Below are 21,043 nucleotides of genomic sequence, written 5' to 3' on the forward strand. Positions count from 1 at the left end.
GAATTTTTTCTAGCGCCGGGGATCAAAATCATCGTGGAAGGGGGTAATATATTCAACATGTTTTATTATATTAGCAACTAATTTATGTAATTTTAGGTGGCGCCCTTAAAATTTTAATTTAAATAAACTGTTTATATTTATTTTTGTCTCTTTCTTAATAAGCACGTTAGTTGTATCATATAAACCAATTTCATACAGATTGGTTAAAACGTACCATTCCTACTTGTTAATCGACGCTTACAATTTCTAACGGTCTTCAGAACACATGTTAAATTCGCGCCAAAACTTTAACAACCATATAGCTACCAGGTCAATTACCCCTAACGGTTAATTATAAAGATACAAACATGTAATAGACCTATAGAAAACAAACTATACCCGTTTCCCCGCCAAAATCATGTCAAACATAAGTGTACATTAATAAACCTAAAGAGTTTAACCACTTGTTGATTTATATACACGCGACGCTTACACTTTCCCGCCAAAAATTAATATTCAAACATATAATATAACTACTTGATGATCCTAAACACATGTTACTATCTAACAGGTCAATGACCCATAACGGTAATCCACCTAGTTAAACAATACCACGCTCATTAATATTCACCCTTTTTAAAACACTTGCTTACCTACTCTAGTTGATTGACAGGTCATTAATTAACACCTGTTAATCTCATTAATTATTCAGGTCACGCGCGCGTGACACGCGCCCGAGGGGGGGTCGGCAACGCGATTCCCCGCTTCATTCCCCCCCGTCACGCAACTGGGGACGCGGTAGCCACGCCCCCGCTTGGCTAGGAAGGGGGTACTATACTACTTATATATAAAAAATTGTTAGCAACAACTTGTTAAACACAAGCTTGATATAAAGTAAATATGGCAAATTTCCTAAAAAATAACAAAGATAGCCACCCTTTTCAATACACAGAACCCGTTTGAATATGAATCATTAAAGATGGCGGCCAAAACACATGAATTTTTCCAGCCCAAAATGACTAACAACCGCTAAAAGAGAGACCACTCGAAACCAGCCTAAAAGCTTTACCCCGTTATGTGTTGTTAGCGTAAATATGAATCATTTTTACCGCGCTTCGGGAAGGCGCGTTTAAGAGTCTATACTTTTTATGTGCATAAAGATTAATAACCTAAAAACCGTTAAAAAGGTGCCCGTATTAGGGGTGACTTATATTTGAAACTTCTACCCGAATCCAAAGATACCAGTCTAGTGGTGAAGCATTGACAAATGTTAAACTTTCACCAGCAATCTTTATGGAAGACCCATTTCAATTACCGTAAATAAGATGGTGCGTGTCACGTGACGCGGCTAAAATCATTAACGAACCATATAGGGACAACTTGTTACCCAATGAGACACCCCTGGTGGGACACTATAAAGATGACCACGAATGACAGGTTATAACACGATACAAGCTTTATCCCGTTATGTTCAGTCATTAAAAGTGAATCATTTTTACCACGCTTCCTAACGGTTATTACAACACAGCTTATTATGATGTAACCTTTTATTATACCTTTAACTCTCAATTTCTTCCTAAGAGTTCAACCAAGACACCGCTTGTTAATTGGTCGATACATTTTCACCCTAATCATTTCACATGTTAAAGAATTTTCAAGTCAAAAATGACTAAGAGTTCTTATAACAACCGCTAAAAGAGAGACCACTCGAAACCAGCCTAAAAGCTTTACCCCGTTATGTGTTGTTAGCGTAAATATGAATCATTTTTACCGCGCTTCCTAACGTTAAAACACAGCTTATAAAACTCATTAATATTTACTTCTTAAGATTATTTAAGACGCTTCCTAACCGTCTTCAGAACATGTTAAATAATTTTCTCGCCAAAATGCTAAAAGCTCAACCATATAACATCCACTAAAAGAGATCACTTGTTCAGGGCCATAATCCCAAAGACGCTTCCTAACCGTTGTCAGGTAATTAAACCATGTAAACGATTATACTAGTAAATACAAACTTTACCCCCCTCCACTTGTTCATTGATCCTTTTCGCACTTACATCATCATAAACGCATGTTAAATCCCCGCCAAAACTTTAACAGTTCAACCATATAGCTACCAGGTCAATTAACTCTAACGTGTAATTATAAAGGTACAAACTTTACCCGTTTCCCCGCCATAAATTAATATTCAAACATATAATAAACCTACAGAGTGTAACTACTTATTGATCGACGCTTACAATTTCCCGCGCTTTTTTAACCAAAACACATGTAAAATTCGCGCCAAAACTTTAACAGTTCAACCAAATAGCTACCAGATCAAATACCCCTAACGGTTAATTATAAAGGTACAAACTTTATAACTAGTAAATACAAACTTTAACTCCCCTCCACTTGTTCATTGATCCTTTTCGCGCTTACCAAACACATATTACTATACTATCCATATAACAGGTCAATGACCCCTAACGGTAATCCACGCTCATTAATATTCACCCTTTTTTAATTGACCTTGAACACCTGCACTCTAGTGAACTTGATTGACAGGTGAACTAATTAATTATTCAAAACACCTGTTAATCTCATTAATTATTAAGGTCACGCGCGCGTGACACGCGCCCGAGGGGGGGGGCGGAATCGCGATTCCCCGCTTCATTCCCCCCCGTCACGCAGCTGTGGACGCGTGGGGGAAAGCACGGTGCGCCCCCCACGCGTATCCAGAAAGACGGGGGTAAACAACTCATAGCTGCCTTCCAAGCAGTTGACCCGGGTTCGATTCCCGGCCATCGCACGCGCTTCTTCTTTATATGTTATCCCCGTGTATCGCTATGAATAATAATATTGAAAAAGATAATTCACATCGCGATGGTGGTATAGTGGTGAGCATAGCTGCCTTCCAAGCAGTTGACCCGGGTTCGATTCCCGGCCATCGCACGCGCTTCTTCTTTACATGTTATTCCAGTGTATCGCTATCAATAATAATATTGATCAAGATACTTCACATCGCGAAGGTGGTATAGTGGTGAGCATAGCTGCCTTCCAAGCAGTTGACCCGGGTTCGATTCCCGGCCATCGCACGCGCTTCTTCTTTATATGTTATCCCCGTGTATCGCTATGAATAATAATATTGAAAAAGATAATTCACATCGCGATGGTGGTATAGTGGTGAGCATAACTGCTTTCCAAGCAGTTGACCCGGGTTCGATTCCCAGCCATCGCACGTGCTTCTTCTTTACATGTTATTCCAGTGTATCGCTTTCAATAATAATATTGATCAAGATACTTCATATCGCGAGGGTGGTATAGTGGTGAGCATAGCTGCCTTCCAAGCAGTTGACCCGGGTTCGATTCCCGGCCATCGCACGCGCTTCTTCTTTATATGTTATCCCCGTGTATCGCTATGAATAATAATATTGAAAAAGATGATTAACATCGCGATGGTGGTATAGTGGTGAGCATAGCTGCCTTCCAAGCAGATGACCCGGGTTCGATTCCCGGCCATCGCACCCGCTTCTTCTTTATATGTTATCCCCGTGTATCGCTATGAATAATAATATTGAAAAAGATAATTCACATCGCGATGGTGGTATAGTGGTGAGCATAGCTGCCTTCCAAGCAGTTGACCCGGGTTCGATTCCCGGCCATCACACGCGCTTCTTCTTTACATGTTATCCCCGTGTATCGCTATGAATAATAATATTGAAAAAGATAATTCACATCGCGATGGTGGTATAGTGGTGAGCATAGCTGCGTTCCAAGCAGTTGACCCGGGTTCGATTCCCGGCCATAGCACGCGCTTCTTCTTTACATGTTATTCCAGTGTATCGCTATCAATAATAATATTGATCAAGATACTTCACATCGCGAAGGTGGTATAGTGGTGAGCATAGCTGCCTTCCAAGCAGTTGACCCGGGTTCGATTCCCGGCCATCGCACGCGCTTCTTCTTTATATGTTATCCCCGTGTATCGCTATGAATAATAATATTGAAAAAGATAATTCACATCGCGATGGTGGTATAGTGGTGAGCATAGCTGCCTTTAAAGCAGTTGACCCGGATTCGATTCCCCGCCATCGCACGCGCTTCTTCTTTATATGTTATCCCCGTGTATCGCTATGAATAATAATATTGAAGAAGATAATTCACATCGCGATGGTGGTATAGTGGTGAGCATAGCTGCCTTCCAAGCAGTTGACCCGGGTTCGATTCCCGGCCATCGCACGCCCTTCTTCTTTATATGTTATCCCCGTGTATCGCTATGAATAATAATATTGAAAAAGATAATTCACATCGCGATGGTGGTATACCACTATATATAGTGGTGAGCATAGCTGCTTTCCAAGCAGTTGACCCGGGTTCGATTCCCGGCCATCGCACGCGCTTCTTCTTTACATGTTATTCCAGTGTATCGCTATCAATAATAATATTGATCAAGATACTTCACATCGCGAAGGTGGTATAGTGGTGAGCATAGCTGCCTTCCAAGCAGTTGACCCGGGTTCGATTCCCGGCCATCGCACGCGCTTCTTCTTCATATGTTATCCCCGTGTATCGCTATGAATAATAATATTGAATAAGATAATTCACATCGCGATGGTGGTATAGTGGTGAGCATAGCTGCCTTCCAAGCAGTTGACCCGGGTTCGATTCCCGGCCATCGCACGCGCTTCTTCTTTATATGTTATCCCCGTGTATCGCTATGAATAATAATATTGAAAAAGATAATTCACATCGCGATGGTGGTATAGTGGTGAGCATAGCTGCCTTCCAAGCAGTTGACCCGGGTTCGATTCCCGGCCATCGCACGCGCTTCTTCTTTATATGTTATCCCCGTGTATCGCTATGATTAATAATATTGAAAAAGATAATTCAGATCGCGATGGTGGTATAGTGGTGAGCATAGCTGCCTTCCAAGCAGTTGACCCGGGTTCGATTCCCGGCCATCGCACGCGCTTCTTCTTTATATGTTATCCCCGTGTATCGCTATGAATAATAATATTGAAAAAGATAATTCACATCGCGATGGTGGTATAGTGGTGAGCATAGCTGCCTTCCAAGCAGTTGACCCGGGTTCGATTCCCGGCCATCGCACGCGCTTCTTCTTTATATGTTATCCCCGTGTATCGCTATGAATAATAATATTGAAAAAGGTATTTCACATCGCGATGGTGGTATAGTGGTGAGCATAGCTGCCTTCCAAGCAGTTGACCCGGGTTCGATTCCCGGCCATCGCACGCGCTTCTTCTTTATATGTTATCCCCGTGTATCGCTATGAATAAAAATATTGAAAAAGATAATTCACATCGCGATGGTGGTATAGTGGTGAGCATAGCTGCCTTCCAAGCAGTTGATCCGGGTTCGATTCCCGGCCATCGCACGCGCTTCTTCTTTATATGTTATCCCCGTGTATCGCTATGAATAATAATATTGAAAAGGATATTTCACATCGCGATGGTGGTGTAGTGGTGAGCATAGCTGCCTTCCAAGCAGTTGACCCGGGTTCGATTCCCGGCCATCGCACGCGCTTCTTCTTTACATGTTATTCCAGTGTATCGCTATCAATAATAATATTGATCAAGATACTTCACATCGCGAAGGTGGTATAGTTTTGAGCATAGCTGCCTTCCAAGCAGTTGACCCGGGTTCGATTCCCGGCCATCGCACGCACTTCTTCTTTATATGTTATCCCCGTGTATCGCTATGAATAATAATATTGAAAAAGATAATTCACGTCGCGATGGTGGTATAGTGGTGAGCATAACTGCCTTCCAAGCAGTTGACCCGGGTTCGATTCCCGGCCATCGCACGCGCTTCTTCTTTATATGTTATCCCCGTGTATCGCTATGAATAATAATATTGAAAAAGGTAATTCACATCGCGATGGTGGTATAGTGGTGAGCATAGCTGCCTTCCAAGCAGTTGACCCGGGTTCGATTCCCGGCCATCGCACGCGCTTCTTCTTTCTATGTTATTCCAGTGTATCGCTATGAATAATAATATTTATCAAGATACTTCACATCGCGATGGTGGTATAGTGGTGAGCATAGCTGTCGTCCAAGCAGTTGACCCGGGTTCGATTCCCGGCCACCGCACGCGCTTTTTCTTTATATGTTATTCCAGTGGATCGCTATGAATAATAATACTTATCAAGATACTTCACATCGCGATGGTGGTATACCACTATATATAGTGGTGAGCATAGCTGCCTTCCAAGCAGTTGACCCGGGTTCGATTCCCGGCCATCGCACGCGCTTTTTCTTTATATGTTATTCCAGTGGATCGCTATGAATAATAATACTTATCAAGATACTTCACATCGTGATGGTGGTATACCACTATATATAGTGGAAAGCATAGCTGCCTTCCAAGCAGTTGACCCGGGTTCGATTCCCGGCCATCGCACGCGCTTCTTCTTTATATGTTATTCCAGTGTATCGCTTTCAATAATAATATTGATCAAGATACTTCATATCGCGAGGGTGGTATAGTGGTGAGCATAGCTGCCTTCCAAGCAGTTGACCCGGGTTCGATTCCCGGCCATCGCACGCGCTTCTTCTTTATATGTTATCCCCGTGTATCGCTATGAATAATAATATTGAAAAAGATAATTCACATCGCGATGGTGGTATAGTGGTGAGCATAGCTGCCTTCCAAGCAGTTGACCCGGGTTCGATTCCCGGCCATCGCACGCGCTTCTTCTTTATATGTTATCCCCGTGTATCGCTATGAATAATAATATTGAAAAAGATAATTCACATCGCGATGGTGGTATAGTGGTGAGCATAGCTGCCTTCCAAGCAGTTGACCCGGGTTCGATTCCCGGCCATCGCACGCGCTTCTTCTTTATATGTTATCCCCGTTTATCGCTATGAATAATAATATTGAAAAAGATAAGTCACATCGCGATGGTGGTATAGTGGTGAGCATAGCTGCCTTCCAAGCAGTTGACCCGGGTTCGATTAACGGCCATCGCACGCGCTTCTTCTTAACATGTTATTCCAGTGTATCGCTATCAATAATAATATTGATCAAGATACTTCACATCGCGATGGTGGTGTAGTGGTGAGCATAGCTGCCTTCCAAGCAGTTGACCCGGGTTCGATTCCCGGCCATCGCACGCGCTTCTTCTTTACATGTTATTCCAGTGTATCGCTATCAATAATAATATTGATCAAGATACTTCACATCGCGAAGGTGGTATAGTTTTGAGCATAGCTGCCTTCCAAGCAGTTGACCCGGGTTCGATTCCCGGCCATCGCACGCACTTCTTCTTTATATGTTATCCCCGTGTATCGCTATGAATAATAATATTGAAAAAGATAATTCACGTCGCGATGGTGGTATAGTGGTGAGCATAACTGCCTTCCAAGCAGTTGACCCGGGTTCGATTCCCGGCCATCGCACGCGCTTCTTCTTTATATGTTATCCCCGTGTATCGCTATGAATAATAATATTGAAAAAGGTAATTCACATCGCGATGGTGGTATAGTGGTGAGCATAGCTGCCTTCCAAGCAGTTGACCCGGGTTCGATTCCCGGCCATCGCACGCGCTTCTTCTTTCTATGTTATTCCAGTGTATCGCTATGAATAATAATATATATCAAGATACTTCACATCGCGATGGTGGTATAGTGGTGAGCATAGCTGTCGTCCAAGCAGTTGACCCGGGTTCGATTCCCGGCCACCGCACGCGCTTTTTCTTTATATGTTATTCCAGTGGATCGCTATGAATAATAATACTTATCAAGATACTTCACATCGCGATGGTGGTATACCACTATATATAGTGGTGAGCATAGCTGCCTTCCAAGCAGTTGACCCGGGTTCGATTCCCGGCCATCGCACGCGCTTTTTCTTTATATGTTATTCCAGTGGATCGCTATGAATAATAATACTTATCAAGATACTTCATATCGCGAGGGTGGTATAGTGGTGAGCATAGCTGCCTTCCAAGCAGTTGACCCGGGTTCGATTCCCGGCCATCGCACGCGCTTCTTCTTTATATGTTATCCCCGTGTATCGCTATGAATAATAATATTGAAAAAGATAATTCACATCGCGATGGTGGTATAGTGGTGAGCATAGCTGCCTTCCAAGCAGTTGACCCGGGTTCGATTCCCGGCCATCGCACGCGCTTCTTCTTTATATGTTATCCCCGTGTATCGCTATGAATAATAATATTGAAAAAGATAATTCACATCGCGATGGTGGTATAGTGGTGAGCATAGCTGCCTACCAAGCAGTTGACCCGGGTTCGATTCCCGGCCATCGCACGCGCTTCTTCTTTATATGTTATCCCCGTGTATCGCTATGAATAATAATATTGAAAAAAAGATAAGTCTCATCGCGATGGTGGTATAGTGGTGAGCATAGCTGCCTTCCAAGCAGTTGACCCGGGTTCGATTAACGGCCATCGCACGCGCTTCTTCTTTACATGTTATTCCAGTGTATCGCTATCAATAATAATATTGATCAAGATACTTCACATCGCGAAGGTGGTATAGTGGTGAGCATAGCTGCCTTTCAAGCAGTTGACCCGGGTTAGGTTCCCGGCCATCGCACGCGCTTCTTCTTTATATGTTATCTCCGTGTATCGCTATGAATAATAATATTGAAAAAGATAATTCACATCGCGATGGTGGTATAGTGGTGAGCATAACTGCCTTCCAAGCAGTTGACCCGGGTTCGATTCCCGGCCATCGCACGCGCTTCTTCTTTACATGTTATCCCCGTGTATCGCTATGAATAATAATATTGAAAAAGATGATTCACATCGCGATGGTGGTATAGTGGTGAGCATAGCTGCGGTCCAAGCAGTTGACCCGGGTTCGATTCCCGGCCATCGCACGCGCTTCTTCTTTCTATGTTATTCCAGTGTATCGCTATGAATAATAATATTTATCAAGATACTTCACATCGCGATGGTGGTATAGTGGTGAGCATAGCTGCCTTCCAAGCAGTTGACCCGGGTTCGATTCCCCGCCATCGCACGCGCTTCTTCTTTATATGTTATTCCAGTGGATCGCTATGAATAATAATACTTATCAAGATACTTCACATCGCGATGGTGGTATACCACTATATATAGTGGAGAGCATAGCTGCCTTCCAAGCAGTTGACCCGGGTTCGATTCCCGGCCATCGCACGCGCTTCTTCTTTATATGTTATCCCCGTGTATCGCTATGAATAATAATATTGAAAAAGATAATTCACATCGCGATGGTGGTATAGTGGTGAGCATAGCTGCCTTCCAAGCAGTTGACCCGGGTTCGATTCCCGGCCATCGCACGCGCTTCTTCTTTCTATGTTATTCCAGTGTATCACTATGAATAATAATATTTATCAAGATACTTAACATCGCGATGGTGGTATAGTGGTGAGCATAGCTGCCTTCCAAGCTGTTGACCCGGGTTCGTTTCCCGGCCATCGCACGCGCTTCTTCTTTATATGTAATCCCCGTGTATCGCTATGAATAATAATATTGAAAAAGATAATTCACATCGCGATGGTGGTATAGTGGTGAGCATAGCTGCCTTCCAAGCAGTTGACCCGGGTTAAATTCCCGGCCATCGCACGCGCTTTTTCTTTATATGTTATTCCAGTGGATCGCTATGAATAATAATACTTATCAAGATACTTCACATCGCGATGGTGGTATACCACTATATATAGTGGTGAGCATAGCTGCCTTCCAAGCAGTTGACCCGGGTTCGATTCCCGGCCATCGCACGCGCTTCTTCTTTATATGTTATTCCAGTGTATCGCTATGAATAATAATATTGATTAAGATACTTCACATCGCGATGGTGGTATACCACTATATATAGTGGTGGGCATAGCTGCCTTCCAAGCAGTTGACCCGGGTTCGATTCCCGGTCATCGCACGCGCTTCTTCTTTATATGTTATCCCCGTGTATCGCTATGAATAATAATATTGAAAAAGATAATTCACATCGCGATGGTGGTATAGTGGTGAGCATAGCTGCCTCCCAAGCAGTTGACCCGGGTTCGATTCCCGGCCATCGCACGCCCTTCTTCTTTATATGTTATCCCCGTGTATCGCTATGAATAATAATATTGAAAAAGATAATTCACATCGCGATGGTGGTATAGTGGTGAGCATAGCTGCCTTCCAAGCAGTTGACCCGGGTTCGATTCCCGGCCATCGCACGCCCTTCTTCTTTTTATGTTATCCCCGTGTATCGCTATGAATAATAAAATTGAAAAAGATAATTCACATCGCGATGGTGGTGTACCACTATATTTAGTGGTGAGCATAGCTGCTTTCCAAACAGTTGACCCGGGTTTGATTCCCGGCCATCGCACGCGCTTCTTCTTTACATGTTATCCCCGTGTATCGCTATGAATAATAATATTGAAAAAGATAATTCACATTGCGATGGTGGTATAGTGGTGAGCATAGCTGCCTTCCAAGCAGTTGACCCGGGTTCGATTCCCGGCCATCGCACGCGCTTCTTCTTTACATGTTATTCCAGTGTATCGCTATCAATAATAATATTGATCAAGATACTTCACATCGCGAAGGTGGTATAGTGGTGAGCATAGCTGCCTTCCAAGCAGTTGACCCGGGTTCGATTCCCGGCCATCGCACGCGCTTCTTCTTTATATGTTATCCCCGTGTATCGCTATGAATAATAATATTGAAAAAGATAATTCACATCGCGATGGTGGTATAGTGGTGAGCATAACTGCCTTCCAAGCAGTTGACCTGGGTTCGATTCCCGGCCATCGCACGCGCTTCTTCTTTATATGTTATCCCCGTGTATCGCTATGAATAATAATATTGAAAAAGATAATTCACATCGCGATGGTGGTATAGTGGTGAGCATAGCTGCCTTCCAAGCAGTTGACCCGGGTTCGATTCCCGGCCATCGCACGCGCTTCTTCTTTACATGTTATTCCAGTGTATCGCTATCAATAATAATATTGAAAAATATAATTCACATCGCGATGGTGGTATAGTGGTGAGCATAGCTGCCTTCCAAGCAGTTGACCCGGGTTCGATTCCCGGCCATCGCACGCGCTTCTTCTTTATATGTTATCCCCGTGTATCGCTATGAATAATAATATTGAAAAAGATATTTCACATCGCGATGGTGGTGTAGTGGTGAGCATAGCTGCCTTCCAAGCAGTTGACCCGGGTTCGATTCCCGGACATCGCACGCGCTTATTCTTTACATGTTATTCCAGTGTATCGCTATCAATAATAATATTGATCAAGATACTTCACATCGCGAAGGTGGTATAGTTTTGAGCATAGCTGCCTTCCAAGCAGTTGACCCGGGTTCGATTCCCGGCCATCGCACGCGCTTCTTCTTTCTATGTTATTCCAGTGTATCGCTATGAATAATAATATTTATCAAGATACTTCACATCGCGATGGTGGTATAGTGGTGAGCATAGCTGCCTTCCAAGCAGTTGACCCGGGTTCGATTCCCCGCCATCGCACGCGCTTCTTCTTTATATTTTATTCCAGTGTATCGCTATGAATAATAATATTTATCAAGATACTGCACATTGCGATGGTGGTATAGTGGTGAGCATAGCTGTCGTCCAAGCAGTTGACCCGGGTTCGATTCCCGGCCATCGCACGCGCTTCTTCTTTATATGTTATCCCCGTGTATCGCTATGAATAATAATATTGAAAAAGGTAATTCACATCGCGATGGTGGTATAGTGGTGAGCATAGCTGCCTTCCAAGCAGTTGACCCGGGTTCGATTCCCGGCCATCGCACGCGCTTCTTCTTTCTATGTTATTCCAGTGTATCGCTATGAATAATAATATTTATCAAGATACTTCACATCGCGATGGTGGTATAGTGGTGAGCATAGCTGCCTTCCAAGCAGTTGACCCGGGTTCGATTCCCCGCCATCGCACGCGCTTCTTCTTTATATTTTATTCCAGTGTATCGCTATGAATAATAATATTTATCAAGATACTGCACATCGCGATGGTGGTACAGTGGTGAGCATAGCTGTCGTCCAAGCAGTTGACCCGGATTCGATTCCCGGCCATCGCACGCGCTTTTTCTTTATATGTTATTCCAGTGGATCGCTATGAATAATAATACTTATCAAGATACTTCACATCGCGATGGTGGTATACCACTATATATAGTGGAGAGCATAGCTGCCTTCCAAGCAGTTGACCCGGGTTCGATTCCCGGCCATCGCACGCGCTTCTTCTTTATATGTTATTCCAGTGTATCGCTATGAATAATAATATTGATCAAGATACTTCAAATCGCGATGGTGGTATAGTGGTGAGCATAGCTGTCTTCCAAGCAGTTGACCCGGGTTCGATTCCCGGCCATCGCACGCGCTTTTTCTTTATATGTTATTCCAGTGGATCGCTATGAATAATAATACTTATCAAGATACTTCACATCGCGATGGTGGTATACCACTATATATAGTGGTGAGCATAGCTGCCTTCCAAGCAGTTGACCCGGGTTCGATTCCCGGCCATCGCACGCGCTTCTTCTTTATATTTTATTCCAGTGTATCCCTATGAATAATAATATTTATCAAGATACTTCTAATCGCGATGGTGGTATAGTGGTGAGCATAACTGTCTTTCAAGTAGTTGACCCGGGTTCGATTCCCGGTCATCGCACGCGCTTCTTCTTTATATGTTATCCCCGTGTATCGCTATGAATAATAATATTGAAAAAGATAATTCACATCGCGATGGTGGTATAGTGGTGAGCATAGCTGCCTTCCAAGCAGTTGACCCGGGTTCGATTCCCGGCCATCGCACGCCCTTCTTCTTTATATGTTATCCCCGTGTATCGCTATGAATAATAATATTGAAAAAGATAATTCACATCGCGATGGTGGTATAGTGGTGAGCATAGCTGCCTTCCAAGCAGTTGACCCGGGTTCGATTCCCGGCCATCGCACGCCCTTCTTCTTTTTATGTTATCCCCGTGTATCGCTATCAATAATAATATTGATCAAGATACTTCACATCGCGATGGTGGTATAGTGGTGAGCATAGCTGCCTTCCAAGCAGTTGACCCGGGTTCGATTCCCGGCCATCGCACGCGCTTCTTCTTTACATGTTATCCCCGTGTATCGCTATGAATAATAATATTGAAAAAGATAATTCACATTGCGATGGTGGTATAGTGGTGAGCATAGCTGCCTTCCAAGCAGTTGACCCGGGTTCGATTCCCGGCCATCGCACGCGCTTCTTCTTTACATGTTATTCCAGTGTATCGCTATCAATAATAATATTGATCAAGATACTTCACATCGCGAAGGTGGTATAGTGGTGAGCATAGCTGCCTTCCAAGCAGTTGACCCGGGTTCGATTCCCGGCCATCGCACGCGCTTCTTCTTTATATGTTATCCCCGTGTATCGCTATGAATAATAATATTGAAAAAGATAATTCACATCGCGATGGTGGTATAGTGGTGAGCATAGCTGCCTTCCAAGCAGTTGACCCGGGTTCGATTCCCCGCCATCGCACGCGCTTCTTCTTTATATTTTATTCCAGTGTATCGCTATGAATAATAATATTTATCAAGATACTGCACATCGCGATGGTGGTATAGTGGTGAGCATAGCTGTCGTCCAAGCAGTTGACCCGGGTTCGATTCCCGGCCATCGCACGCGCTTCTTCTTTATATGTTATCCCCGTGTATCGCTATGAATAATAATATTGAAAAAGGTAATTCACATCGCGATGGTGGTATAGTGGTGAGCATAGCTGCCTTCCAAGCAGTTGACCCGGGTTCGATTCCCGGCCATCGCACGCGCTTCTTCTTTCTATGTTATTCCAGTGTATCGCTATGAATAATAATATTTATCAAGATACTTCACATCGCGATGGTGGTATAGTGGTGAGCATAGCTGCCTTCCAAGCAGTTGACCCGGGTTCGATTCCCCGCCATCGCACGCGCTTCTTCTTTATATTTTATTCCAGTGTATCGCTATGAATAATAATATTTATCAAGATACTGCACATCGCGATGGTGGTACAGTGGTGAGCATAGCTGTCGTCCAAGCAGTTGACCCGGATTCGATTCCCGGCCATCGCACGCGCTTTTTCTTTATATGTTATTCCAGTGGATCGCTATGAATAATAATACTTATCAAGATACTTCACATCGCGATGGTGGTATACCACTATATATAGTGGAGAGCATAGCTGCCTTCCAAGCAGTTGACCCGGGTTCGATTCCCGGCCATCGCACGCGCTTCTTCTTTATATGTTATTCCAGTGTATCGCTATGAATAATAATATTGATCAAGATACTTCAAATCGCGATGGTGGTATAGTGGTGAGCATAGCTGTCTTCCAAGCAGTTGACCCGGGTTCGATTCCCGGCCATCGCACGCGCTTTTTCTTTATATGTTATTCCAGTGGATCGCTATGAATAATAATACTTATCAAGATACTTCACATCGCGATGGTGGTATACCACTATATATAGTGGTGAGCATAGCTGCCTTCAAAGCAGTTGACCCGGGTTCGATTCCCGGCCATCGCACGCGCTTCTTTATATTTTATTCCAGTGTATCCCTATGAATAATAATATTTATCAAGATACTTCTAATCGCGATGGTGGTATAGTGGTGAGCATAACTGTCTTCCAAGCAGTTGACCCGGGTTCGATTCCCGGTCATCGCACGCGCTTCTTCTTTATATGTTATCCCCGTGTTTCGCTATGAATAATAATATTGAAAAAGATAATTCACATCGCGATGGTGGTATAGTGGTGAGCATAGCTGCCTTCCAAGCAGTTGACCCGGGTTCGATTCCCGGCCATCGCACGCGCTTCTTCTTTATATTTTATTCCAGTGTATCGCTATGAATAATAATTTTTATCAAGATACTGCACATCGCGATGGTGGTATAGTGGTGAGCATAGCTGCCTTCCAAGCAGTTGACCCGGGTTCGATTCCCGGCCATCTCACGCGCTTCTTCTTTATATGTTATCCCCGTGTATCGCTATGAATAATAATATTGAAAAAGATAATTCACATCGCGATGGTGGTATAGTGGTGAGCAGAGCTGCCTTCCAAGCAGTTGACCCGGGTTCGATTCCCGGCCATCGCACGCCCTTCTTCTTTATATGTTATCCCCGTGTATCGCTATGAATAATAATATTGAAAAAGATACTTCACTTCGCGATGGTGGTATACCACTATATATAGTGTTGAGCATAGCTGCCTTCCAAGCAGTTGACCCGGGTTCGATTCCCGGCCATCGCACGCGCTTCTTCTTTATATGTTATTCCAGTGTATCGCTATGAATAATAATATTGATCAAGATACTTCACATCGTGATGGTGGTATATTGGTGAGCATAGCTGCCTTCCAAGCAGTTGACCCGGGTTCGATTCCCCGCGATCGCACGTGCTTTTTCCTTATATGTTATTCTAGTGGATCGCTAGGAATAATAATACTTATCAAGATACTTCACATCGCGATGGTGGTATACCACTATATATAGTGGTGAGCATAGCTGCCTTCCAAGCAGTTGACCCGGGTTCGATTCCCGGCCATCGCACGCGCTTCTTCTTTATATGTTATCCCCGTGTATCGCTATGAATAATAATATTGAAAAAGATAATTCACATCGCGATGGTGGTATAGTGGTGAGCATAGCTGCCTTCCAAGCAGTTGACCCGGGTTCGATTCCCGGCCATCGCACGCCCTTCTTCTTTATATGTTATCCCCGTGTATCGCTATGAATAATAATATTGAAAAAGATAATTCACATCGCGATGGTGGTGTACCACTATATATAGTGGTGAGCATAGCTGCTTTCCAAGCAGTTGACCCGGGTTCGATTCCCCGTCATCGCACGCGCTTCTTCTTTACATGTTATTCCAGTGGATCGCTATGAATAATAATACTTATCAAGATACTTCACATCGCGATGGTGGTATAGTGATGAGCATAGCTGCCTTCCAAGCAGTTGACCCGGGTTCGATTCCCGGCCATCGCACGCGATTTTTCTTTATATGTTATTCCAGTGGACCGCTATGAATAATAATACTTATCAAGATACTTCACATCGCGATGGTGGTATACCACTATATATAGTGGTGAGCATAGCTGCCTTCCAAGCAGTTGACACGGGTTCGATTCCCCGCCATCGCACGCGCTTCTTCTTTATATTTTATTCCAGTGGATCGCTATGAATAATAATACTTATCAAGATACTTCACATCGCGATGGTGGTATATTGGTGAGCCAAGCTGCCTTCCAAGCAGTTGACCCGGGTTCGATTCCCGGCCATCGCACGCGCTTTTTCTTTATATGTTATTCCAGTGGATCGCTATGAATAATAATACTTATCAAGATACTTCACATCGCGATGGTGGTATACTACTATATATAGTGGTGAGCATAGCTGTCTTCCAAGCAGTTGACCCGGGTTCGATTCCCGGCCATCGCACGCGCTTTTTCTTTATATGTTATTCCAGTGGATCGCTATGAATAATAATATTTATCAAGATACTGCACATCGCGATGGTGGTATAGTGGTGAGCATAGCTGTTTTCCAAGCAGTTGACCCGGGTTCGATTCCCGGCCATCGCACGCGATTCTTCTTTACATGTTATTCCAGTGTATCGCTATCAATAATAGTATTGATCAAGATACTTCACATCGCGAAGGTGGTATAGTGGTGAGCATAGCTGCCTTCCAAGCAGTTGACCCGGGTTCGATTCCCGGCCATCGCACGCGCTTCTTCTTTATATGTTATTCCAGTGTATCGCTTTCAATAATAATATTGATTAAGATACTTCACATCGCGAATGTGGTATAGTGGTGAGCATAGCTGCCTTTCAAGCAGTTGACCCGGGTTCGATTCCCGGCCATCGCACGCGCTTCTTCTTTATATGTTATTCCAGTGTATCGCTATGAATAATAATATTGATCAAGTTACTTCACATCGTGATGGTGGTATATTGGTGAGCATAGCTGCCTTCCAAGCAGTTGACCCGGGTTCGATTCCCGGCCATCGCACGCGCTTCTTCTTTATATGTTATACCAGTGTATCGCTATGAATAATAATATTGATCAAGATACTTCACATCGTGATGGTGGTATATTAGTGAGCATAGCTGCCTTCCAAGCAGTTGACCCGGGTTCGATTCCCGGCCATCGCACGCGCTTGTTTTTTATATGTTATTCCAGTGTATCGCTATGAATAATAATATTGATCAAGATACTTCACATCGTGATGGTGGTATATTGGTGAGCCAAGCTGCCTTCCAAGCAGTTGACCCGGGTTCGATTCCTCGCCATCGCACGCGCTTCTTCTTTATATTTTATTCCAGTGTATCGCTATGAATAATAATATTTATCAAGATACTTCATATCGCGATGGTGGTATAGTGGTGAGCATAGCTGTCGGAGTCGCGTTTGGTTTTTTGGAGAGTGCGGTTCGTTTTTCTTTGCTCTCCTCGTCTTCTCGCTAAGCCTTAGTTTCGGTTCTTTTTCTAACATTTTGTTTGCTTAATTTAAAATTTACTAATTCGCGCAGTTTCTTTTTCGTTTTTCGTGCCCTCCTGGGTTTTCTTCTGAATTCCAGGATGGATGTTTTAAAACGTTCCATTTTTGTGGAATGCGTCGTGAAAGAAGTTTCGAAGCAAGAAATTTTGACGGCATGTATTTTGGATTACGGGCCTAATACGGTCTCGTCGGTTGTTGCTACGGAGGGTGGCTATTACGTCACCTTCTTACGCGAGGAAGAAGCGGAATTGTGTCTTGATGCTGGGATCGAAGTAGGAGAGACGCGTTTTGCTGTGTCTGGGATAGCGAGGAAAACAGTTATTGTCCATATCTATGGTTTACCTGAGTTTGTGAGTGACGAAGCGGTGAAGGCGAAATTGGAAAGCTTACAATGTGAGTTGCGTGGCGAAATTATCTGGACTAAAAATGACGCCGGAATTTATTTTGGAATTCGTTCGGTCAAGGTTCGCCTTGCCGAATGTGTCAGTTCGTTACCGTACGGTCTAAAGATCAAAGACGTTTTAGGTCGGGAGACTTTTTATCAGGTTCGTCACTCCTCTCAGAGTAAAGTTTGTAATGGGTGTCTCTCTTCGAGCCACCTGTATAAAGACTGTCCCTCTTTTATCTGTTTTCGTTGTAAGAAGCAAGGTCATGTGGCTCGGTCCTGTCCAACTCGCGCTGAAGTTGTTGAATCCAAGGATCCGGTTGCTGATAGGATGGTCGAAGAACAGGATGCGGGCCTGATTACTGATCAGGTTCTTTTAGCCAAAGAGTCCTCTCAAGGCATGGTTGCCCAGGGGGGCGACAATGTTGATCGGCCGAAATTTCCCAAGCACGTTACGAAGGACGTTGGTAAGAGAATTTTGACTTCGACGAGTGGCTCGGATGTTGATAAACGCCAGCCTCCTCCTAAGAAGACGAACGTCTACTCTACGGAATCGCATGCCATCGCACCTGCCAAGTTGCCTTCTACGTCCCTGCCAACCGTTGTCACGCCTGTCCCCGGTTCCTTTAATGCCGTTAAAAATCGTCTCTCTTAACGTTAATGGTCTTCGGAATGTTAATAAGATGTCGGAAGTGCTTATTTTTATGGACGCGTATGATGTGGTTTTTTTACAAGAGACACACTGGACGAATGAACATGTGAGTACTTTTCGGAAAATTTTTCGCGGCCGCGTTTTTTGGGATAATGACCCTACTACTACTTTTTGCGGCGTAGCGACCTGCTTTCGGGCTGGGCTGGATATTGTTCCTTCGCGAGTTTTTCGAAGCGACTGCGGCCGATTTCTTTCCGTCTCCGCGGTTGTTGACGATGTTCCTATGGATTTCGCGAATATTTACGCTCCGAATGACGCGCCGTCGCGTTCTCTTTTTATGTCTTCGGCGAAGTTGTGGTGTTCGCTTTTACCTCGTCCGATTATAGCGGGGGATTTTAATGATATTTTAAACTCATCTCTTGATCGTCGCCCCGTTTCTAATCTTCGTTCCGTTGTTCCGCCTACGAGTTTTAAGCTTTGGCTTACCAGTCTTGATCTTTATGATCCCTGGAGGGCTTCTCACGCCGATCATTTTGATTATACTCGTTCCGGTTTCGTATTCGGGAACTTTGTCATGTCGCGGATTGACTATTTATTTATTCGCCCAACGGATGCGCATAATTGTTCGCGGAATCTAATCTTGAATGTTCCTTTTTCTGACCACAAGGCCGTGTCTTTCGTCTTTGATCCCAGTGGCGTCCAGCGCGGCCCTGGGGTCTGGGCGTTTAACTCTACGTTACTTCAAGAGGAGCGCTTCCGTACGGGCATCCAGCGTATTGTTGATCGGAGTCGCGACACCGTCGAGTACCGTGTAGATATTTTTCAATGGTACGAAAATCTTAAAGTTTGTATTAAGGATTACGCCATGTTCTACGGCAAAGCTCGCGCTCAGAGGTTGAGAAGTTCTCGCGCTGCTTTATTGGTTCGGATTTCTCACCTCGAGTCTCGCTACGCGTCCGATCTTACTTGTTTTCCGGAGTTGCTGGACGCTAAGCAGGCATTGGCGGATTTCGATTCTGAGGTGCTTCGTGGCCAGGTCGTACGCGCTAAGACGGATTTTAAAGAATTGGGTGAGCGGCCCACGCGCTATTTTCTGCGCCTGGAGACTCATCGTCAGAGTATCAAATCGATTGGTCGTTTAGTGTCTCCATCAGGAGAGGTCTTTCGCGACGGGCGTCTCATCCGTCAGCAAATTTTTGATTTCTATAATGCCCTTTATACTCAGGAGCCTATTTGCGAGGCCCAGAGTCGAAGTTTTAGCAATCGGGTCCGGGACCGGGTATCGAAAGCTGATCGTGACGCGGTTGAGTTGCCTGTCACCTGGGAGGAACTCGAGCGGTCCTTGGGGTCTATGAAGCCCAATAAGAGTCCGGGACTTGATGGTTTGACGGTGGAGTTTTGGCGGTTTTTTCTTCCGCTTATTAAGGATGACTTTCTTCGCTTAGCCCATATCGCCCGTGATCAGGGCCGAATTCCGCGCAGCATGAAAATAGGTCTTATTATCCTTTTGCCCAAGACTGGTGATTTAACTCTTTTAAAGAACTGGAGGCCTATAACGTTACTCAATACTGATTATAAAATTTTATCCAAAGTTTTTGCTCTCCGAGTAGCGTCGCTTTTGCCGAACATTACGTCAGCTACTCAAACGGGTGCGGTTCGTGGTCGGGACATTTCTACCTCCACGAGACTGTTGTCAGATGTCGCCGAGAACCTCCGCCTTCGTGAAGAGGGTGGCATTATGGTCCAGCTGGACCTTATGAAGGCTTTCGACCGGGTGGCATGGCCATATTTATTTGAGCTATTAGCGGCCATGGGGTTTGGCCCGTTTTTCTGCAAGTGGATTCAAGCTTTTGTCGCGGGTTCCAGGGCCTGTGTCAAAGTCAATGGTCATTTGACTGATGTCTTTTCGTTAGGGCGGTCGGTTCGCCAAGGGTGCCCGCTTAGCCCTCTGCTATATGTTTTAGCCTCGGAACCTCTGTTTTCCGCGGTCACGTCGCACGAATCCATCCCGCCGGTACGGTTATCCGCGCATTCGGTTTTGCCGACTCTCTTTCAACATATGGATGACACCACGGTTGTAACCTCAACAGCGGCCGCGATTCCCGCGATCTGCGACGTTTTTGCGGACTTCGGTCAAGCCTCCGGACCGAAATTGAACCCGTCAAAGTGCCACGCGAAATGGCTTGGTCTATATCATGGTCGGGACCCTATCGAGATCAGCGGCGTAACGCTTTCTAGTTCACCTTTGAAAATTCTCGGTATTTGGATAGACTACGATTCTGTGCATTCGGCTCGCCTTCAATGGGAGGAGCGCTATGGCAAGTTCTCTCGGGTCTTACGGTCTTGGAAAGGTCGTACTCTCTCGGTCGTTGGCAAAGTTTTGGTTGTCAATGTGCTCGCTGCATCTATGCTCTGGCATATTTTAAAAACAGTCGATATTTCGCCTTTTTGGCTTCGTCAATTTCGGGAAGCCATTTTGAACTTTATTTGGGGCAATGGCCTTCATCTGGTCGCCTATGAGAGTCTTGTT

The 21,043-nt window shown here is 44.5% G+C and overlaps 38 non-coding genes across 38 annotated transcripts; all 38 read left to right on the forward strand.

The window, feature by feature from the left end:
- The first annotated feature begins 2,841 nt into the window (after positions 1 to 2,841).
- On the forward strand, positions 2,842 to 2,913 carry TRNAG-UCC (transfer RNA glycine (anticodon UCC)). The gene has a single exon. It is a non-coding gene; the product is annotated as a tRNA-Gly (tRNA).
- A 643-nt stretch (positions 2,914 to 3,556) lies between these two features.
- On the forward strand, positions 3,557 to 3,628 carry TRNAG-UCC (transfer RNA glycine (anticodon UCC)). Its single transcript has one exon. It is a non-coding gene; the product is annotated as a tRNA-Gly (tRNA).
- Positions 3,629 to 4,128: 500 nt separating this feature from the next.
- On the forward strand, positions 4,129 to 4,200 carry TRNAG-UCC (transfer RNA glycine (anticodon UCC)). The gene has a single exon. It is a non-coding gene; the product is annotated as a tRNA-Gly (tRNA).
- Positions 4,201 to 4,569: 369 nt separating this feature from the next.
- On the forward strand, positions 4,570 to 4,641 carry TRNAG-UCC (transfer RNA glycine (anticodon UCC)). The gene has a single exon. It is a non-coding gene; the product is annotated as a tRNA-Gly (tRNA).
- Positions 4,642 to 4,712: 71 nt separating this feature from the next.
- TRNAG-UCC (transfer RNA glycine (anticodon UCC)) lies at positions 4,713 to 4,784 on the forward strand. Its single transcript has one exon. It is a non-coding gene; the product is annotated as a tRNA-Gly (tRNA).
- A 71-nt stretch (positions 4,785 to 4,855) lies between these two features.
- Positions 4,856 to 4,927, forward strand: TRNAG-UCC (transfer RNA glycine (anticodon UCC)). The gene has a single exon. It is a non-coding gene; the product is annotated as a tRNA-Gly (tRNA).
- A 71-nt stretch (positions 4,928 to 4,998) lies between these two features.
- Positions 4,999 to 5,070, forward strand: TRNAG-UCC (transfer RNA glycine (anticodon UCC)). The gene has a single exon. It is a non-coding gene; the product is annotated as a tRNA-Gly (tRNA).
- Positions 5,071 to 5,141: 71 nt separating this feature from the next.
- Positions 5,142 to 5,213, forward strand: TRNAG-UCC (transfer RNA glycine (anticodon UCC)). The gene has a single exon. It is a non-coding gene; the product is annotated as a tRNA-Gly (tRNA).
- Positions 5,214 to 5,284: 71 nt separating this feature from the next.
- On the forward strand, positions 5,285 to 5,356 carry TRNAG-UCC (transfer RNA glycine (anticodon UCC)). Its single transcript has one exon. It is a non-coding gene; the product is annotated as a tRNA-Gly (tRNA).
- A 71-nt stretch (positions 5,357 to 5,427) lies between these two features.
- TRNAG-UCC (transfer RNA glycine (anticodon UCC)) lies at positions 5,428 to 5,499 on the forward strand. The gene has a single exon. It is a non-coding gene; the product is annotated as a tRNA-Gly (tRNA).
- A 214-nt stretch (positions 5,500 to 5,713) lies between these two features.
- Positions 5,714 to 5,785, forward strand: TRNAG-UCC (transfer RNA glycine (anticodon UCC)). The gene has a single exon. It is a non-coding gene; the product is annotated as a tRNA-Gly (tRNA).
- Positions 5,786 to 5,856: 71 nt separating this feature from the next.
- TRNAG-UCC (transfer RNA glycine (anticodon UCC)) lies at positions 5,857 to 5,928 on the forward strand. Its single transcript has one exon. It is a non-coding gene; the product is annotated as a tRNA-Gly (tRNA).
- Positions 5,929 to 6,595: 667 nt separating this feature from the next.
- Positions 6,596 to 6,667, forward strand: TRNAG-UCC (transfer RNA glycine (anticodon UCC)). Its single transcript has one exon. It is a non-coding gene; the product is annotated as a tRNA-Gly (tRNA).
- A 71-nt stretch (positions 6,668 to 6,738) lies between these two features.
- Positions 6,739 to 6,810, forward strand: TRNAG-UCC (transfer RNA glycine (anticodon UCC)). Its single transcript has one exon. It is a non-coding gene; the product is annotated as a tRNA-Gly (tRNA).
- Positions 6,811 to 7,024: 214 nt separating this feature from the next.
- Positions 7,025 to 7,096, forward strand: TRNAG-UCC (transfer RNA glycine (anticodon UCC)). The gene has a single exon. It is a non-coding gene; the product is annotated as a tRNA-Gly (tRNA).
- A 214-nt stretch (positions 7,097 to 7,310) lies between these two features.
- Positions 7,311 to 7,382, forward strand: TRNAG-UCC (transfer RNA glycine (anticodon UCC)). The gene has a single exon. It is a non-coding gene; the product is annotated as a tRNA-Gly (tRNA).
- Positions 7,383 to 7,453: 71 nt separating this feature from the next.
- TRNAG-UCC (transfer RNA glycine (anticodon UCC)) lies at positions 7,454 to 7,525 on the forward strand. Its single transcript has one exon. It is a non-coding gene; the product is annotated as a tRNA-Gly (tRNA).
- A 512-nt stretch (positions 7,526 to 8,037) lies between these two features.
- TRNAG-UCC (transfer RNA glycine (anticodon UCC)) lies at positions 8,038 to 8,109 on the forward strand. The gene has a single exon. It is a non-coding gene; the product is annotated as a tRNA-Gly (tRNA).
- A 71-nt stretch (positions 8,110 to 8,180) lies between these two features.
- On the forward strand, positions 8,181 to 8,252 carry TRNAG-ACC (transfer RNA glycine (anticodon ACC)). The gene has a single exon. It is a non-coding gene; the product is annotated as a tRNA-Gly (tRNA).
- A 359-nt stretch (positions 8,253 to 8,611) lies between these two features.
- Positions 8,612 to 8,683, forward strand: TRNAG-UCC (transfer RNA glycine (anticodon UCC)). The gene has a single exon. It is a non-coding gene; the product is annotated as a tRNA-Gly (tRNA).
- A 512-nt stretch (positions 8,684 to 9,195) lies between these two features.
- Positions 9,196 to 9,267, forward strand: TRNAG-UCC (transfer RNA glycine (anticodon UCC)). The gene has a single exon. It is a non-coding gene; the product is annotated as a tRNA-Gly (tRNA).
- Positions 9,268 to 9,934: 667 nt separating this feature from the next.
- On the forward strand, positions 9,935 to 10,006 carry TRNAG-CCC (transfer RNA glycine (anticodon CCC)). The gene has a single exon. It is a non-coding gene; the product is annotated as a tRNA-Gly (tRNA).
- Positions 10,007 to 10,077: 71 nt separating this feature from the next.
- On the forward strand, positions 10,078 to 10,149 carry TRNAG-UCC (transfer RNA glycine (anticodon UCC)). Its single transcript has one exon. It is a non-coding gene; the product is annotated as a tRNA-Gly (tRNA).
- Positions 10,150 to 10,375: 226 nt separating this feature from the next.
- Positions 10,376 to 10,447, forward strand: TRNAG-UCC (transfer RNA glycine (anticodon UCC)). The gene has a single exon. It is a non-coding gene; the product is annotated as a tRNA-Gly (tRNA).
- Positions 10,448 to 10,661: 214 nt separating this feature from the next.
- Positions 10,662 to 10,733, forward strand: TRNAG-UCC (transfer RNA glycine (anticodon UCC)). The gene has a single exon. It is a non-coding gene; the product is annotated as a tRNA-Gly (tRNA).
- Positions 10,734 to 10,804: 71 nt separating this feature from the next.
- On the forward strand, positions 10,805 to 10,876 carry TRNAG-UCC (transfer RNA glycine (anticodon UCC)). The gene has a single exon. It is a non-coding gene; the product is annotated as a tRNA-Gly (tRNA).
- Positions 10,877 to 10,947: 71 nt separating this feature from the next.
- On the forward strand, positions 10,948 to 11,019 carry TRNAG-UCC (transfer RNA glycine (anticodon UCC)). The gene has a single exon. It is a non-coding gene; the product is annotated as a tRNA-Gly (tRNA).
- Positions 11,020 to 11,090: 71 nt separating this feature from the next.
- TRNAG-UCC (transfer RNA glycine (anticodon UCC)) lies at positions 11,091 to 11,162 on the forward strand. Its single transcript has one exon. It is a non-coding gene; the product is annotated as a tRNA-Gly (tRNA).
- Positions 11,163 to 11,662: 500 nt separating this feature from the next.
- On the forward strand, positions 11,663 to 11,734 carry TRNAG-UCC (transfer RNA glycine (anticodon UCC)). Its single transcript has one exon. It is a non-coding gene; the product is annotated as a tRNA-Gly (tRNA).
- Positions 11,735 to 12,246: 512 nt separating this feature from the next.
- TRNAG-UCC (transfer RNA glycine (anticodon UCC)) lies at positions 12,247 to 12,318 on the forward strand. The gene has a single exon. It is a non-coding gene; the product is annotated as a tRNA-Gly (tRNA).
- Positions 12,319 to 12,687: 369 nt separating this feature from the next.
- Positions 12,688 to 12,759, forward strand: TRNAG-UCC (transfer RNA glycine (anticodon UCC)). Its single transcript has one exon. It is a non-coding gene; the product is annotated as a tRNA-Gly (tRNA).
- A 71-nt stretch (positions 12,760 to 12,830) lies between these two features.
- On the forward strand, positions 12,831 to 12,902 carry TRNAG-UCC (transfer RNA glycine (anticodon UCC)). Its single transcript has one exon. It is a non-coding gene; the product is annotated as a tRNA-Gly (tRNA).
- Positions 12,903 to 12,973: 71 nt separating this feature from the next.
- Positions 12,974 to 13,045, forward strand: TRNAG-UCC (transfer RNA glycine (anticodon UCC)). Its single transcript has one exon. It is a non-coding gene; the product is annotated as a tRNA-Gly (tRNA).
- A 71-nt stretch (positions 13,046 to 13,116) lies between these two features.
- Positions 13,117 to 13,188, forward strand: TRNAG-UCC (transfer RNA glycine (anticodon UCC)). Its single transcript has one exon. It is a non-coding gene; the product is annotated as a tRNA-Gly (tRNA).
- Positions 13,189 to 13,688: 500 nt separating this feature from the next.
- Positions 13,689 to 13,760, forward strand: TRNAG-UCC (transfer RNA glycine (anticodon UCC)). The gene has a single exon. It is a non-coding gene; the product is annotated as a tRNA-Gly (tRNA).
- A 512-nt stretch (positions 13,761 to 14,272) lies between these two features.
- Positions 14,273 to 14,344, forward strand: TRNAG-UCC (transfer RNA glycine (anticodon UCC)). Its single transcript has one exon. It is a non-coding gene; the product is annotated as a tRNA-Gly (tRNA).
- A 366-nt stretch (positions 14,345 to 14,710) lies between these two features.
- TRNAG-UCC (transfer RNA glycine (anticodon UCC)) lies at positions 14,711 to 14,782 on the forward strand. The gene has a single exon. It is a non-coding gene; the product is annotated as a tRNA-Gly (tRNA).
- Positions 14,783 to 15,592: 810 nt separating this feature from the next.
- TRNAG-UCC (transfer RNA glycine (anticodon UCC)) lies at positions 15,593 to 15,664 on the forward strand. The gene has a single exon. It is a non-coding gene; the product is annotated as a tRNA-Gly (tRNA).
- The last annotated feature ends 5,379 nt before the right edge of the window (positions 15,665 to 21,043 follow it).

This window comes from Leiobunum rupestre, chromosome 1 (genome assembly GCF_980474605.1).
Source record: "Leiobunum rupestre chromosome 1, qqLeiRupe1.1.hap1, whole genome shotgun sequence".
In the NCBI taxonomy this organism is placed as follows: Eukaryota; Metazoa; Arthropoda; class Arachnida; order Opiliones; family Sclerosomatidae; genus Leiobunum; species Leiobunum rupestre.